The sequence below is a fragment of the Phyllobates terribilis genome, unplaced genomic scaffold, assembly GCF_046119375.1.
Source record: "Phyllobates terribilis strain yellow unplaced genomic scaffold, ASM4611937v1 Scaffold_1__5_contigs__length_1240528914, whole genome shotgun sequence".
NCBI classification, from domain to species: domain Eukaryota; kingdom Metazoa; phylum Chordata; class Amphibia; order Anura; family Dendrobatidae; genus Phyllobates; species Phyllobates terribilis.
Genome location: NW_027362761.1, coordinates 414,468,709 through 414,483,548, shown reverse-complemented (window position 1 = coordinate 414,483,548; position 14,840 = coordinate 414,468,709).

Here is a 14,840-nt window from a genome sequence, read left to right as displayed (position 1 = left end):
AAATATTGAGCACTATTACAGAAAAACATAATTGTGCCAAGTTGAATACAAAACAGCATAGTCCAGGGTGCAATTCTAACCAAGAGCCATTTAACTGTTCTATCACTTTTCTTACATCTGATTATGCCAGGTTGTCATAAGCATTGGTCTCTAAAGGCTGTTTTAAGTCAGCACAATTGATTTTAACCGTGAGGAATTGTATCAACAAACAGTCAAAAGACATTATCAGAAAAAAGAAACTACAATTTCTACATTGCTGCTAATATCGAGCATCTAAACCAGACACAACTACCTCCTGACTTTTCCTTAAATGTAAAATCATATACTCCGTAGCCGTCTAATAATGGTTTTTCGACATGCATAACAAAACGCAATTTTAAGCAGGAGCCTTAAGAAAAGATCACTGTAAGGTGAATTTTAAACCGTTGACTTGTATTGCTGTTATATTTCATGGCTTTATACCGTGGGGACAATACAAAAAAAGATTAGCTTACTATGCAATGCGGCAAGGACATTTCATTGTATGACTTTTCTTTCAGAGCAGGAATAAAATGTTTGTAATTTCAAAAAAGAAAGAATTAATCAGCGAGTAAAATGTTAAACATATTAATAAAATGTTTTATTCTAATTTAGCTGCATGGTAGGACACAATACCAATACAGTGGTGTGAAAAAGTGTTTGCCCCCTTTCTGATTTCTTATTCTTTTGCATGTTTGTCACACTTAAACGTTTCAGATCACAAAACAAATTTAAATATTAGACAAAGATAACACAAGTAAACAGAAAATGTAGTTTTTAAGTGAAGGTCTTTATTATTAAGGAAAAAAGAAATCCGAACCTACAGGGCCCTGTGTGAAAAAGTGATTGTCCCCTAAACCTGATAACTGGTTGGGTCACCCTTAGCAGCAACAATTGCAATCAAGAGTTTGTGATAACTGGCAATGAGTCTTTTACAACGCTCTGGAGGAATTTTGGCCCACTCATCTTTGCAAAATTGTTGTAATTCAACCACATTGAAGGGTTTCTAAGCATGAACCATCTTTTTAAGGTCATGCCACAGCATCTCATTTACATTAAGGTCACGACTTTGACTAGGCCACTCCAAATTCTTAATTTTGTTTTTCTTATGCCATTCAGAGGTGGAATTGCTGGTGTGTTTTGGATCATTGTCCTGCTGCATAACCCAAGTGTGCTTCAGCTTGAGGTCACAAACAGATGGCCGGAAATTCTCCTTCAGGATTTTTTGGTAGAATGAATTCATGGTTCCATTTACCACAGCAAGTCTTCCAGGTGCTGAAGCAGCAAAACTGCCTCAGACAATCACACTACCACCACCATACTTTACTGTTGGTATGAATTTCATTTTCTGAAATGCTTTGTTACTTCTACACCAGATGAAATGGGACATACACCTTCCAAAAAGTTCAACTTTTGTCTCGTCAGTCCAGAGTATTCTCCCAAATGTCTTGGCGATCATCAAGATGTTTTCTGACAAAACTCAGATGAGTCTTTATGTTCTTTTTGGTCAGCAGTGGTTTTCATCTTGGAACAATGCCATGCATGCCATTTTTGCCCAGTCTCTTTCTTATGGTGAAGTCATGAACACTGACCTTAACTGAGGCAAGGGAGGCCTGAAGTTCTTTGGATGTTGTTTTGGAGGCTTTTGTGACCTTTTGGTTGAGTCGTTGCTGCGTTCTTGGGGTAATATTGGTTGGCCGGCCACTCCTGAGAAGGTTTACCACTGTTCCATGTTCCAAGTGTTTTCGCCACTTGTGGATAATGGCTCTCACTGTGGTTCGCTGGAATCCCAAAGCTTTAGATATCGCTGTATAACCTTTTCACTACTGAAAGATCTCAATTACTTTGTTTCTCATTTGTTCCTGAATTTCTTTGGATCGCAGCACGATGTCTAGTATTGTACATACACAATGTAAGCTTTTCTATTAGGCAGAAAAAATGCCTTTACTGACTAATGGCCCTAAAAAGTAGTTTGTCTGCCCTTGGGGTCAGAGCCAGATAAAAGTTCATGCAATTTGAGTGCACTTCTGCTATGGCGCAAGCACTTAAAGAAGAGATATTTACACTTTCTTGATTTATTTGGGTCCATACATAGATATGTCATGACTTTCATGGTCTATACACGTGATATGGTTAATGTACACCTCTTTGGATAGTCAAGGCCATCAGAGGATTAATGTCATGCCTCAGTTTCGGGACTCGATCCGGTGACTTATTGCTGGTTAGAAAAAAGCCAAAGAAAGGACAGAAAATACAAAAGAACCATCAGCAGTTGGACAGAGACCAAGGCTGTGGATTAGCAGAAAGGGAAATAGACCACACAGCCAGATGTCATCAGATCGAGTCCGGAAATCAAGTCATGACGGTAAAATAATCACATCCCTGGTGATCTACCTTTTCATGTTCAATGTTCCATAGTCTTAGAAATTTTAAAAGAGAACCCCAACTTCTCTATGTTCATGTGTAATCAAACAATGCAAGTTGTTGGTTGTTCACTTCTGAAGTTAAAGGGACTCTGTCCACACAGACTGACTGTTCAAACTATGAACAGGCGTCCTTGCCAATCTTTTATATGCACCTTCCCGCCTGCTGGTTTTCCATCTATCTCAGCCTTTCTCTGGCTCCATCAATCCAGATCTGTCAATTAAAAAAGAGAGGGGGTGGAGATTGTGGGAAAACAAGCAGGTAGGAAGGTGTAGTTAAATGTTTGACTCCACAATGATGCACCTAGCGCCTGTACTTGGTTTGAAAAATCATTCTGTGCTGACAGAGTCCCTTTAGGAATCCAGCTGTACTTTTACCCCTATTAGTACAGTGACATAATGTTCACTCAATAACCCAGTGCTCAATAAACTACTTTGGTGTTCTATTAAAGCACCACATAGTTCAATTAATGCGCCCCCATACTATACTCATTTATTGGCCCAATACATTTAATTTACACCCTATTTAAAGTTAAATTAAAATGATTACCCCCAAAAAATTATTTTTCAATTAAAACTGTGAGTCCAACATTTTTCAACCACAGCAATCATCTGCTATCTTGGGGGAAAGCAACGTCTATGACCCTTACCAAACAACATTTTCCACAACATGTGATCATGACCTAATGCTTGTCTGACTTAAATTTTGTTGTCTGATAAATATTTCGCAGCCAAGAGCTGGGACAAAATCATCAACAGTAAACCAATTATTTAACATTGCCTAAAATGGATTACCCATACAACACTATTAGAGGAAAGAGAATCTTTTGAAATTCACATTTGTCAGCTTTGCCGAATTTTCCCAGGAAATATGATTCACTGCATATTAAAAGTACTCCAAAAGCCGGCCATTACTCTGAAAATCCTGTTATCGCTCTTCCTGTCAATTAAGTTATTATTATTCTCTTTCTGATACACACTAATCTTCTTTACTCATGTACTGTCCCCTATCACTAAGGCTAAACTGTGAGTTGTAGTGTCTTCTCATTATCTAGATGCACAACAAAATGGCTGCTACATTTCCTGCTTCTGCTTTTATACAGGCTCTGATAGTCACTCCTGATAGGATGGGGTATACTATGCAATGAGAAAGCTGCAATGAAGCCCACCTAGCTGCACCCAAAGCCATTTCTGGTTGATGCAACCTTCTACAGTGTCCCATCACTTATACACCAAGGGTATATACTCAAAATAATTAATCATGTTCTTGTAACATGATTTTTTTAAGCTATTAAATTCAGGGAAGGTAAATACAGAAAAAAGCAGCAGCATATGGAATCAACAGCAGTATATAAATATTGATTACAATACATAACATGCATAACATAGATTAGAATACATCACACACATAAGGTAAAGTGCTGGATGCTTGAAAACCTTAAGTAAAAGTGAAGATCATAGGCTCCTACCATTAAATAGCAGATTGCACAAGCCAAGTTAAGTACCGTATTCTTCAGATTATACGCCACACTTTTTTCTCCAAATTTGAGGGAAAAATGGAGGTGCAAATTAATAAATTAATTCACGCTAGTATAGTGAAGGAAACTCAAACCAAGTGGATTAAAAATGTTTGGTTTAATTCAATATTTCATTAAAAGATAATAATATTAACACTGATAAAAATGATATAAAATGACATAAAATGATCACTTGTAACTGGCGTGGGTAGTAGGTGAACCAGTGCGCTCTGGGATGAAGAACCTGTAAGGGAATAGGAGGATCAATTTATTAGGCCCGGCTGGAAGGTAATAGTACTACAATAAATGAATATACATATACCTGGTTCAGTGGCAAGTAGGATACCAGGTACAATGAGCAAAGGGCCCCTAGATAGTTCTAAGCGGAGATTGGGCTATAGGTTGATGAAAATGCAAAATTAAAAATGCAAAATTAATATGATAGGGGTTTGAAAGAACTATCAGGGGAAAGAAGTACCTTTTATATGCTTATTCCGGTGCAGGAACAGTTTAAATATATATATAAATAATATATGTAGCTTGCACAAACTAATGGAACACACACTGCCTGTGTATGATGGTCCCGCCTTAGGGTTCTTATACAGTACAGACCAAAAGCTTGGACACACCTTCTCATTTAAAGATTTTTCTGTATTTTCATGACTATGAAAATTGTACATTCACACTGAAGGCATCAAAACTATGAATTAACACATGTAGAATTATATACTTAACAAAAAAGTGTGAAACAACTGAAAATATGTCTTATATTCTAGGTTCTTCAAAGTAGCCACCTTTTGCTTTGATGACTGCTTTGCACACTCTTGGCATTCTCTTGATGAGCTTCAAGAGGTAGTCACCGGAAATGGTTTTCACTTCACATGTGTGCCCTGTCAGGTTTAATAAGTGGGATTTCTTGCCTTATAAATGGGGTTGGGACCATCAGTTGTGTTGTGCAGAAGTCTGGAGGATACACAGCTGATAGTCCTACTGAATAGACTGTTAGAATTTGCATTATGGCAATAAAAAAGCAGCTAAGTAAAGAAAAACGAGTGTCCATCATTACTTTAAGAAATGAAGGTTAGTCAGTTCGAAAAATTGGGCAAACTTTGAAAGGGTCCCCAAGTGCAGTTGCAAAAACCATCAAGCGCTACAAAGAAACTGGCTCACATGAGGACCACACCAGGAAAGGAAGACCAAGAGTCACCTCTGCTTCTGAGGATGTTTATCCGAGTCACCAGCCTCAGAAATCGCAGGTTAACAGCAGCTCAGATTAGAGACCAGGTCAATGCCACACAGAGTTCTAGCAGCAGACACATCTCTTCAACAACTGTTAAGAGGAGACTTTGTGCAGCAGGCCTTCATGGTAAAATAGCTGCTAGGAAACCACTGCTAAGGACAGGCAACAAGCAGAAGAGACTTGTTTGGGCTAAAGAACACAAGGAATGGACATTAGACCAGTGGAAATCTGTGCTTTGGTCTGATGAGTCCAAATTTGAGATCTTTGGTTCCAACCACCTTGTCTTTGTGAGACGCAGAAAAGGTGAACGGATGGACTCTACATGCCTGGTTCCCACCGTGAAGCATGGAGGAGGTGTGATGGTGTGGGGGTGCTTTGCTGGTGACACTGTTGGGGATTTATTCAAAATTGAAGGCATACTGAACCAGCATGGCTACCACAGCATCTTGCAGCGGCATGCTATTCCATCCAGTTTGCGTTTAGTTGGATCATCATTTATTTTTCAACAGGACAATGATCCCAAACACACCTCCAGGCTGTGTAAGGGCTATTTGACCAAGAAGGAGAGTGATGGGGTGCTACACCAGATGACCTGGCCTCCACAGTCACCAGTAAACAAAAGGCAGCCTTCATCCTTAGAAAAAAGGTTGATGGATATCTAGTCAGTGCATAGTGTCTATCAACCACGTGCCTACTCAATACTATATGTATGACAAGAGAAACAGAGTCTTAAATGGCATAAAACAGATTTCTTTATTCAATATAATTAAAATATAGTCCACAAAAGTGGTGTCACAGTACATAACCCCAGCTGACTAACACAAAGTGTGAGCCCTGATAAAAATATGGCACTTGCGGCGAGCCACCACAAAATATTATCCGCACCTGTGTGCAGATGAAGTGAAATAATGTTCACTTCAGGATTCCGCTTACCGGCCAATTGCACAGGGAAGCCTCTTGAGAAAGCCTACATCAACAGCGGCGAAACGCGCGTCGAGGTCTCTTCTTGGCCAGATGGCGATTTGATCTTGCTTTTTCCTCAGTCTGGCTGTCCTTCCCTCCTGGCTTCCCTGTGCAATTGGCCGGTAAGCGGAACCCTGAAGTGAACATTATTTCACTTCATCTGCACACAGGTGCGGATAATATTTTGTGGTGGCTCGCCGCAAGTGCCATATTTTTATCAGGGCTCACACTTTGTGTTAGTCAGCAGGGGTTATGTCACCTATATATAGATTGTATCTCACCATGTACTGTGTTAAATAACTTATACTGTGACACCACTTTTGTGGACTATATTTTAATTATATTGAATAAAGAAATCTGTTTTATGCCATTTAAGACTCTGTTTCTCCTGTCATACATCCACAGTCACCAGACCTGAACCCAATCGAGATGGTTTGGGGTGAGCTGGACCGCAGAGTGAAGGCAAAAGGGCCAACAAGTGCTAAGCATCTCTGGGAACTCCTTCAAGATTGTTGGAAGACCATTTCCGGTGACTACCTCTTGAAGCTCATCAAGAGAATGCCAAGAGTGTACAAAGCAGTCATCAAAGCAAAAGGTGGCTACTTTGAAGAACCTAGAATATAAGACATATTTTCAGTTGTTTCACACTTTTTTGTTAAGTATATAATTCCACATGTGTTAATTCATAGTTTTGATGCCTTCAGTGTGAATGCACAATTTTCATAGTTATGAAAATACAGAAAAATCTTTAAATGAGAGGGTGTGTCCAAACTTTTGGTCTGTACTGTATGATCCAAGAAAAGGATAAGGTGGTCCTAAGGGATCCTTCTTACAGCTGGTAGTTAGGACTGACATAAACCTATAAATATTAAAGTATATTCAGACAATAGCAATAAAGAGTCCTAAGGACCCTGTGCATAGTTTAGCCAGGCAATCAAATTGTATTGGTACCTGGTGATGTTGCTGAGAAGGTCCAAGGAGTGTTTCAAGTGTACTCGCATAAGCGGTGGAGAAGGGTGTCTGGCCGCCGGAGCGAGAGCGGAGTCCCGGCTGGTGACTGCCGCTACTCGCATACTTCTGGGTTAGTGCGCGCGCTGCTCGATGAGAGTCTGCTAGGACCTGTGTGACGTGGCAGCACGTGACGCACATGTGACGTCCTCTCCAGTGGAAGCCCTTTTAGCTTACCCTGGGTATTGGGTGACTCGGAGTCGGGACCTGTGATGGAGAGATGGGATGCAGCTGTGGCCCGGACCCGACCCGTGCTCAGGGCCGTCATATTAAAAGGAGATGGTGTGGGCTTATCCGGGTTGAGTGGCTAATTAACGACTACGCCACCTGTGGTGCCTGGTGAAGGCCACCAGCGCCGCTGCAGTCTGCTGAGGCATGGTGTTACGGCGGCCAAAGTTCTTACTACTCACCACAGGCGGAGCAAGGCCTCAGGGCAGAGGGACAGGATGGAGGGGGTAGTAGTAGAGGAGAAAGGATGCCACGTCCCGCGGTGTGGCGCAGAAATAACAGTCCGGAGGCCATAGGGGTGAACTTCCAAGGCTTTACTCACATAGTTGGCAACGGAAGGCGACTCCCTGCTCCCCGCGGGGTCCTGCAGTCACCAGGGACGGGGGTCCGACAACCTCCGAGTAAGTCCAGCATTCAGTCGGGACCCTACTGCAGAGTGTTCCTGAACTACAGGCCCGAATCCTTTCCTGTCCATGTGTGGGTGAATAGGCCGGGACTCCCTCTGAACTCCTCTCAGAACAAGGGTACGGATGGTTGCTCCACTCCGTCCGATACCCGGTGGGATCCTCTGGGCCTACCGGGCTTTCCCGACCAGGACATAGAGTAGCAAGGTCGGGTGTCGGGGGCCGGTACCCCTTTTGCCGCCGGGGTCCCTCTGAATATATCAGCATGGCTAGGACAGGTGGCGTACACCGCTCCGTCTGCATCCTGCCTGGGATCCATTTGCTGTGGAGCCAAACTCTAAAGCTCCGGGCCTTCTTGATCCTGGTCCTTGGCCGGGTTGAGACATTCCTGGTCTACAACCTACCTCTCGTCCCAAGGCCGGGGTACGAGGGCTGTGCCCCTTGCCGGTGCAGGTCCACACAGGATCTGCGCTCCAGGAGGGAAGTCACATTACACACAGTAGTTTGACAGCACGGAGAACAACTGAAGAACCAAGATCAAAGATGGCTTTTTATTAAATATCAAATTTAAAGTGTAACTAACTTGTAGGTCCTCCACCCTCACCTACTAACTGATTCCCCTAACTCTTGGTTCCCCAGTCTCCCAGTAACCAGGGGAGCAGCACCTAGTGCATACTAGCTCCCTCTGGTGGAGAAATGTGGTGTTGGATGCAAAAGGTTGGGTCACGACTATCACACTGTCCTTACCTCAGAGGAGGAACACTACACTCCATTAGAGAAGTGCAGCATCCCTGTGGCGGTCGAACCCTCAGGGGCGCCACACACACGTGATCCAGGTGATACGGCAGATGGATTGGACTGAGTTTTAGCTAGATTTAGGACCGGTTCCAACGCGTTTCGGAAGCTCCTGCTTCCATCCTCAGGGATGGTCCTATCCAGCTATAAGGTGCCTTTATATACCACATGGTGATAGGATGCATCAGTTCATTCATTAAAGGCAAATAGTTAGATTTCACTATTTAGTCCTCTTGACTTAAGGGTATCCAGCTTAAAGATCCATTGACTTTCCGTTCGTGACATCATTTTAATGAAATCTCCTGATCGCCAGTGTTCTGGTACAACTTGAATACCTGTCACCTGGATCCCTTGAATGGATCTGTTATGTTCAACAGGACAATGACCCTGAAAGAGCAGGCCGATCTGTGGCTCACACCACTGAACCTTCGGCCAGGCATGCCTGGCCCATGTGCTTAACCTCATGGTTCAGCGGTTTCTCAAATCCTACCCGGAGCTGCCGGATCTGCTTGTTAAAGTACGCTGCCTATGTGCCCATTTTAGAAAGTCAGCTAAAGCTTCCGCCGCCCTTGCAGTGTTTCAGCAGCGTTTGCAGCTTCCGGCTCACAGACTGGTGTGTGATGTCCCCAAGCGTTGGAACTCTACACTGCAGATGTTGGAAAGGATTTGTGAGCAGAAGAGGGAAGTTGTTGAGTACCAGCATCAACACAGCCGTCGGTATTCAGTTCAGACTCCACACATAAGAGCTCAGGAGTGCACATGGATGACAGACATATGTACCATCCTCCAAAACTTTGAGGACTCCACCAAGATGGTGAGCGGCGATGACGCCATAATTAGCGTCACCATCCCGCTTCTCTGTCTTCTGAAACGCTCTCTGCTCACAATCAAAAATGGAGGAGGAGAGCATGGTCAGTCATCCTCTTGGTGAGGACATGGAAGGCATGGCTGAGTTCATGTTGCGCTGCCTTTCCCATGACCCTCGCGTTCTCAAAATTTTGGGTGACAGTCAATACTGGTTGGTGACACTTCTAGACCCACGCTACAAGGAGAACTTTATATCTCTTATTCCTGAGACGGACAGGTCTACAAAAATGGGGCTGTACCAGAAGGCCCTTGTTGCGGAACTATTAAAAAAATTCCCATCTGAAAACACTGGCGGCAGAGGGTACACTTCGTTGGACAACCAAGGAGTACAGGCGAGAGAGACACAACTTCAATCCAGCAGAGGCAGGGGAACACTGTCAAAGTTCTAGGAGAGTTTTCTCACACCCTCCCATCGCACATGGCCTGAGGCGCGGGGTACTCTCACAAGGAGTGCAAAGTTTGGGAAGATGCTGAGGGAGTACCTTGCCGACCGTATCAACGTCCTCTGTAATTCCGCTGTGCCTTATAATTATTGGGTATCCAAGCTGGATACGAGGAATGAACTGGCTCTCTATGCCTTGGAGGTCCTGGCCTGCCCTGCCGCCAGTGTTTTATCAGAGTGGGTTTTTAGTGCCGCTGGCGGAATTATAACTGATAAGCGCATCCGCCTGTCAACTGAAAATGCTGACAGGCTGACTCTTATAAAAATGAACAAGGGCTGGATTGGGCCAGACTTCTCAACACCATCGAATGATAGCAGCGTTACATAAACTCAAATCCAGTGTCTTTTCTTGGGAGGTGTATTCCCATGCACCTTTTCACACCCACACATGGGTATACGCTTCATGATTTTGGCTATTTGCTCTTGTCTTCCTCCTTCTCCTCATCCTCCACCACCATATCACCAGGGTGACTGTGGTCCGTGATGCAACACCCACATAATTTTTTTAAAGGGTGTTTATGATAACCGTAAAAATTTTTTTTTATACAGTATGTTCATGTATACCCCCCAGGGGTAAATGTTTGTCAGCCCATACACTTAGCGCATGGGCATTACATGTATAGGAGGCCCGCTCCTTTCTAATGGGAACATTTTTTTATGAGGCCCTCCTCCACGTCTCTTCCAAGGGGCATTGAAGTGCCTCCAAATTTTTGGCAGCCCTTGTATTCACTGCATAGGCCAACACTATGGGAGACTCTCTCCTTTCTAATGGGAATTTGTCATTACTGTGGCCCTGCTCTTTGTGTCTTTAAATTCTTAGTGGGGTTTTTCCTTAAATTGGTCAGCCGTTGGACTCACTGCATACCCTATAACTGTATAGCAGACCCTCTCCTTTCTAATGGGAACATGTCGCACTTGTTACTGTGGTCCTGCCCTGTGTGTCTTTAAATTCTTAGTGGGGTTTTTCCTAAAATTGGTCAGCCGTTGGACTGACTTCATATCCTATAACTGTATAGCAGACTCTCTCCTTTCTAAATGGAATTTGTCGTTACTGTGGCCCTGCTCTATGTGTCTTTACATTTTTAGTGGGGTTTTTCCTAAAATTGGTCAGCCGTTGGACTCACTGCATACCCTATAACTGTATAGCAAACCCTCTCCTTTCTAATGGGAACATGTCGTACCTTGTTACTGTGGCCCTGCTCTATGTGTCTTTAAATTCTTTGTGGGGTTTTTCCTAAAATTGGTCAGCCGTTGGACTCACTGCATACCCTATTACTGTATAGAAGACCCTCTCCTTTCTAATGGGAACATGTCGTACCTTGTTACTGTGGCCCTGCTCTTTGTGTCTTTAAATTCTTAGTGGGGTTTTTCCTAAAATTGGTCAGCCGTTGGACTCACTGCATACCTGTAACATACCTGGCGGCGTCCTTGCATGGTGGTCCATCTCCCACTGTGCAAGAGCGCGCACTTGATCTCCAGTCCAGAATGTCTGTCTGGCTTCCCTCCATGCTGTCTGTTTGTGTCTGTTTCTGCTGCTTAAGGGCGGCGCCCGATCACTTCCTGCTTTTTGTACCTGCTGTGGGTCACACCCCTTGTGCGTCCTCAGCCTATTGCTGTCTGTCACCTGGTGTATAGCTCAGCTGCTCCAATCAATCCCTGCCTGAGCATAGTGTTTCTTTCAGTGTGTGCTTGCACTCTGAAGGTGCCAGGTCCCGTTCTTTGTCTCCTGCTTTGCGGTATCAGTTCCCGTGTCTGAACTGAGTCCTGTCTATGTCTCCTGCCTTGCGGTATCAGTTCCCGTGTCTGAGCTGAGTCCTGTCTATGTCTCCTGCCTTGTGGTATCAGTTCCCGTGTCTGAACTGAGTCCTGTCTATGTCTCCTGCCTTGCGGTATCAGTTCCCGTGTCTGAACTGAGTCCTGTCTGTGTTCTCTTGTCTGCCTATCCTTGAGGCTGTATTTCCAGGCCTGTCTGAACACGCTCCTAGCCTGTTCCTCCCGCCTTCTAGGGGCCGATTACCTAGACCTGTTCCTGTATCTTGTCTGTCCTGCCTGAACACGCTCCTAGCCTGTTCCTCCCGCCTTCTAGGGGCCGATTACCTAGACCTGTTCCTGTATCTTGTCTGTCCTGTCTGAACACGCTCCTTGCCTGTTCGTCCCGCCTCTCTGGGGGCCGTATTCCCAGACCCGCTCCTGTATCCCGCTGCAGTGTCGGTCTCCTCCGTATACTCAGTTCCAGTCTGAACTCTTTCCTATCCTTTACCTGTTTTGCCTCTATGTCCGTTCCCTTCCTTTTTCTGCAGAGTCTGAACTCGTACCTAACTCCTGCTTGTTGTCTCTGTACTCCCGTTCGTGAGTTTGTGGTCCACTCGCTACTTCACTGCAAGTATCCTGTGGGTATCTGGCTCTGCCTTTCTCTTCCTGTCTGTTCCGTGTGAACAGAGCCCTGTCCCCCCTGCTCTGCCTTGCTTACTGTTCCGGCGGTTCTAGCCTGCTCCTACTCCTTTGGTCACCGCTCCGGCGGTTCTAGCCTGCTCTGACTCCTTTGCTCACCGCTCCGGCGGTTCTAGCCTGCTCTGACTCCTTTGCTCACCGCTCCGGCGGTTCTAGCCTGCTCTGACTCCTTTGCTCGCTGCTCCGGCAGCCTTGCTCCGCTCGGACCCTTTTGCTCGCTGCTCCAGCAGTCTCGCTCCGCTCTTATTCTTTTGCTCACTGCTCCGGCAGTCTTGCTCCACTCTTGCTCACCGCTCCAGGCGGCCTCGCCCTGCTTTACTCTTGCTCACTGCTCCGGCAGTCTCGCTCAGCTCTGACCCTTTGTTCACCGCTCCTGGCGGCCTTGTCCTGCTCTACTCTTGCTCACCGCTCCAGGCGGCCTTGTCCTGCCCTGTTCTCGCTCACCTCTCTGGGCGGCCTCACTCTGCTGTGTTTGTCCGCCACATCTGTGGTTCTGTTCCTGAGTCCCAGTGTGTACTGGGTCCTATCCCGCCAGTGTCCCTACCTGCTAGTGCCTCCCTGTCTGCACTCTAGCTGTGCTTGCCTGTACCCCTCTGCCTGTATTGTTCCTGAGTCCCAGTGTGTACTGGGTCCTATCCCGCCTGTGTTCCTACCTGCTAGTGCCTCCCTGTCTGCACTCTAGCTGTGCTTGCCTGTACCCCCCTGCCTGCATACCCGCCTGTCTGCATACCAGTCGTGCCTGCCTATACCCACCAGTCTGTGTGCCAGCCTACCAGTCTGTTCCTGTATTCCCCTGTGTGGGTCAACAGCCGTGTCCGGGGTCTGTCCTGGAGTTGCACCTGGTCCCTCTGCTCGGTTCCTCCTTGGTGCACTGGCGTCGTATGCCGTCGTGCGACCCTGGTCGGATCGGGTGAATACCTAGTTACGCCCCTCCAGGCATTCACTCTCCGGCACGGTCCAGTGGAATCACTACAATCACACGCACACGCCGCTCAGCCCGGGCGTGTGCATTACAGCATGCTCAGGCCATGGTTCCCGTTGAGCCCCACGGCCTTCGCTCTCTGAGAAGTTTTCCAGCGAATACATGCATTAAAATAAATAAATAATTTTTTTTTCCTTAGCTGAGTTCCAGGCGAATTACGCACCGTCCAGATGGATCTATCAGCTCTCGTTCCTGCGGATCCGCCACGTTACTATGGGGATCCAAGACAGTGTCGTGCATTTGTGGAGCAATGCATGCTACACTTTAAGGCCTACCCTCTCTATTTTCCTTCCGATTGGGCTAAAGTGGCCTTTATGATTGACTACCTAGCGGGTGATGCCTTGAAATGGGTCACCCCCCTATGGGAAGCATGGGATCCTGTCGTCCTTGACCTGCAGGCCTTCCTGGTGGCCTTTCGTATGGTCGTCGAGGACCCTAACCCTGAAGCCCCTGCTGAAGCTTCACTTCCCAATATCCCGGAGCAGCCCCGACGGGTAATGTGTGTGGGTAGCGCAATAGTCCTCCAGCCCAATGAGACTACTGCCCACCCAGAATCCTCACAGGGTGACTACGCTTTCCGGAATACTTCTCCCAACCTCAAGAGGCAGTCCAGACGTGCTAGACGTAGAGGCAAGCTGTCACGCCAGGGTCTGTCCTCCCTGAGACCTCCTGACCCCAACCTTGAAGTCCCTACTGAAGCTTCATCTCCCTGTATCCCGGAGAAGCCCCAACGGGTAATGTGCGTGGGTAGTGCACCAGTTCTCCTGCCCGAAGAGACTTCTGCCCATCCAGACTCCACACAGGAGAACTTCCTGCACCCGGCATCAGATGCTTCACCCACTTTAACCGGTGTGCATGTCCAAGGATGCTCCAAAGCTGTGGTTACCTCAGAGTCTGTGCACCTCTACTACCTGGTGGAGGACCCCCTGTTGCCTCCTGAATCCTCCGGGATACCACTCGATGACAAATGGAGAGAGACTTCTCTACACCCGGTACTCGATACTTTGTCCGCTTCGTCCTGTGAGCCTGACAATGGGTACCCCAAAGTGGTAGTTACCCCCGAGTCTCTACACCCCTCCGACCAGGCGGAGGACCTCCAGTTGTCTCCTGAACCCTTCGGGGTGCTGCCTGGTAGCGAAAGGACAGAGACTCTCCTATACTCTGTACATGATACCTCACTCGCTTCGTCCAGTGAGTCCAACCTAGTGTACTCCGAAGCAGAGGTTACTCCCGAGTCTCTACACCCCTCCGACCAGGCGGAGGACCTCCAGTTGTCTCCAGAACCCTTCGGGGTGCTACCTGGTAGCGAAAGGACAGAGACTCTCCTATACTCTGTACCTGATACCTCGCTCGCTTCGTCCACTGAGTCCAACCTAGTGTACTCCGAAGCAGTGGTTACTCCCGAGTCTCTACACCCCTCCGACCAGGCGGAGGACCTCCAGTTGTCTCCAGAACCCTTCTGGGTGCCACCTGGTGGTGAATGGACAGAGACTTTCCTATAT